The sequence below is a fragment of the Centruroides sculpturatus genome, unplaced genomic scaffold (genome assembly GCF_000671375.1).
Source record: "Centruroides sculpturatus isolate CEXI.00-Female unplaced genomic scaffold, Cexi_2.0 scaffold1208, whole genome shotgun sequence".
Classification (NCBI taxonomy): Eukaryota; Metazoa; Arthropoda; class Arachnida; order Scorpiones; family Buthidae; genus Centruroides; species Centruroides sculpturatus.
The window spans coordinates 186,770-190,998 of record NW_019385347.1 but is presented as its reverse complement, the minus strand read 5'-3'; positions in this window follow the sequence as shown (position 1 = coordinate 190,998).

The window sequence follows — 4,229 nt, the reverse complement described above, 5'->3', positions numbered from 1 at the left end:
ATTTTACGTTTTTGATACTAAATTAACATCTGAAGTATAATTTTTTATTGTTTTTATATTTTTCAATATATTTATTTTGTTTGTACAAAATAAAAAAATAATTCTTAACGATACAATAGTCTTTGTTAGGCTTAACATCGACGAAAATTCAACACGAAGCGATACGCAAAGGAGAAAAATTCCAACATCGGATACATTAAACTATTTTTTCGTACATAAATCGGTTATCTGAAATATCAGTTATCCGGACAATCCCAGTCCCCAATTGATTCGGAAAATCGACGCTCTACTGTATATATAAAAATCGCGCTTCTAACAATCGCTGCGAGTATGTGGGCTAAATTTAAAGAATCCATGCTTCTCGCATGTACAACTGTATGTGGCCCGCTCACGCGTCGGAAAACCTGATTTATTCGTGTACGCACCAGACGGAAAAACAAAAAATATCGCGTATCCACAAGCGCTCCAATAAATACATAAATAGAATTGAAACGACACTTTGAAATGTTTTCCCGATGAAAATGAATAATAATAATAATAAGTTTCAATAAAAATGATAAAATGTAAATTTAATTTTATCGTAACGAGTTTGCTTGAATTTCCTTTCTTCTGAGATGGCAGCAATGCGCGACGGGTAATGTAGTACTTTATAAATTTGTGGAAAACGTGGATGGAGCGAAACACCGCGGAAAGATTATGACGAAAATCGAAAAGGAAAGTTTCTAGTAGTCACCGAAGAAGCCCAGGCGAAAATTCTCCAAAAATTAGTAAACGTTACGGCGGAGATCCACGTAAAAAGTATTCCAACGTAATACGATACGAATCGGTGTTATGTAAGAATTTGTTGTCTTCTTTTAAATAACGCTTTTAAAATACGAAATTGCATAAATATTTGTGTAATTTATAATTTTTTTATAACTTTTTGTTTTTTGATATTTTGAACAACTAAGTTATCTAAACAAATTCAATTATTAAAATAGACAACAGCGATGTTCCTTTTAAGCTGCGCGGCCGCGCACTGCTCAAATTGTTGCCGCGCACGAGAATTTATGTGCCGCCAGGTGAGCATGCACACCGATTTGAATTTGTTGTTTACTTATTTCTCACTCTGTCTACAACGTGATTATTGCTGCGTATATTTCGATTAAATACATTAAATCATTGACAAAAGATAATATTTCGTATAAAAGTATGTTTTAAAATGAATTTTAATCTCTTCTTTATAATTCATTATTTTAATTTTTATAGGAAAAAATAAGATTATATATATATATATGCTCAGAAAAATTTTTTGCTCAGAATCTCCTCAACAAAAATATTTTTGCTCAGAAAAGAGTATGTTCCGCTCATCTACAAAAAAAAATTTGAGGGAACATTGGACAATAGTCCATAGATCGATTCGAATTTTATTATAAAGCATTTCATTGTAATACCTTGCTGTAGAATTTGAATATTATTTGTCCCAAACTGTGATGCGATTCTCCATCGACGGTTCATAACGTTCAATAATCTCTCTTGCTTTAGTAATTCAAACGATTTTGCTCCAAAATCAAGGAGTGACTGTATGCAAAGATTGCTGTGAAAAACAAGTGAAAATACGAGCAACTAGAATATGGAAAAGGGAACTTATATAAAATCCGGGCCAGCCACCCCAGGAATTGGTGATTCGTTTTAGTGTCTTCGTGTTTGTTCGTATTATGACTTTGAATGCATGCAAGTTCGAGAAACTTCTCTATTCGTAGAGCACTCCTTTTGCCGCTCGAACATCTTCGGCTTACTTGTCGGGACATTAGGACATGAGGATTGTCACCTTGTCCCGACAAGGCGAAAGGTGCATAACCTACTCATTAATTGTATGCAAGAAAGGTAAGAAGAATGAAAGACATTGAAAATTTTATATGAAAATCGTGAAGATAAAAGCAGAGAAATAATTAGCAGTTTTTAATTATTTTTTGAAATTTTGTGACACAGAGAAGTTGGCGGCACACCCGTGGAGAAGCAATACTCCCAAGTGTCCATCGCCATATTTTTAACTGTTTTCAATAAAACAAAAACAATTTCGATGCCAAAGATACGAATCTAAGTAATTCTACAAAAATACAAACAGTTTTACATTCAATTTTTAAAAAATTACACACCATTGTTCTTTTATGAGAAGACAATACAAAAAAGAACAGCGAAGAAACACGTAAAACATTATAAATATTATTATTTAATTTCGATATAATTGATATTAATAGTTATAAACTAAATGATTGCAAAATATCGTGTGAACAAAATATATTTTAACGTTTATCCAAGTAGTGCTTCACATCCTGTTGGATCCAATTAACGGTTCACTCTACCGTAACATTTACTTTTTGATGACAGACAACCCCGCCGATAATTTTCAACGTATTGTGTCGATTTTAACACACGACTTATGTTCGAAGACCAAACCTAAAGATTTTCCGACCATATCCACCAAAAATAAAAGAATCTTCTTACCAAATTTGGATTCTTTAGAAAAATCCCCCTTGAAGAATTTATTGCACGCATGGACACGAAGAATTTTATCGCATATCTATAATATAACACAATTTCGTAAATTCTTTTCGGTTCTTACGATTCTACACGCAAATTATTTATATTAATTTGAAGAGCGTTATATACAGAGTGATCCAAAAGTCGAGTAACCGTGTTCTTTGCGTTTTTACAAGTGTATCGAAATCCTATAAGCCAACAATTTTTAGAAATTTTGAAAATTATACAGTAGTTAATAACTGACTTTTGGTCCATCTTGTACTACACATAAAACACAAGATTAATTTTTTACTATTATTTTCCAGTATCGTTACTTCTTTTCGATTAGATTTTACAAAAAATAGCAACGCGCAAACTTTGTATCAAAAGCTAATTCATTAGTGGGATGTCATTAACTCTGTCGCCCGCTAAAGAACATTTCGTCTCATTATTTTTAATGTGATCTAGATAGAATTTCGAATAAAGAATAGCAATATCATTAATTTCTCGACTGATGATGCAGAAAGAAATCGATATTCTGTGGCTGATGTCCGACAGAATAATCTCTCTCTAGACTGTTAATTTTTTTCTTCTTCCAAAGGTCAATTATTAGATAGAATTTTACATCGATATCAGAAAAATACAGCTTAGACAATGACAGCTGAAGTGGAAAATTTTAAATTGTTCAATTTATAATACGAGAATACATTCTCGTTTTCTTTATCTTTTCTATCATTGACACGACTGACAAGACAATGAGAAGAAAATATGGCGAGGTAGACATTTCAAAAAGAAAAAATACACACATATATATGTATATATAAAATAAATTTAGAGATATATTTGATGCTTCGAAACAATAAATCGAGAGAACAAATTTCGTTCAATTCTCCATAAAAAATATGATAAAAAATAAAAAGAACAGAATCTAGGATTCTGCTTCTTAACCCATGACCTTCATTGACTAAAAAATAGAGCTGCGCTCACGTGCATCCTCAGAGAGGAAAAATCGGGGACTTGCCCTCCCCTGGAAGCGAATAAAAATCTTCTACAAATTATAATCGTAAAAGTGATTGAGATACTTAATCTTAAACCTTTGACCATGGGACGCTTTGTGTCTTTTTGAATCTATGCAATACTGTATTCTTTCATCTACTAATGGAAAAACCCAAAAATTTGAATAAAAATTTATTGATGTAATTATTTGTCACCAAATTTTGTTTCCCGTGGCTGTGGTGCCACTCTTTTCGATTCGTAGGCCAAATTGAGCGGAAGTCGTAGGTAGATGGGCCACAAATACTTTGCATATTCCTTATATACTAAAGTAGATCTATTTCCATCATTTATAAGTGATGTGAAATATACAGTACACGGCTAGCTATTAAAATTGCAACACCAAGAAAGACGCATCTAATCATCTCGAAATTTGCAGGATGAGAGAACATGTAAATAATTAACATTCCTTTAAAGCAGTGTAAAAGGAGTGAACAGAAAGCCAGTTTAAGTTTTGGAATTGTGTTTTCTCGCTGTTTTTGTACACAGACGGCTTAAGAAGAATATGGAAGGTATATCAGCAGGTTTTCGATTTTGATAGAGAGAGAATTGTGGCTTATCAGGCCGGCAGATTATCCTTCCGCAAAATTGACACTCATGTTGGAAAGAATGCTGCCACAATGATGCGAATTTGTAGTCGGAAGGTTGAGGAGAGACAAACAAAATGACACGAA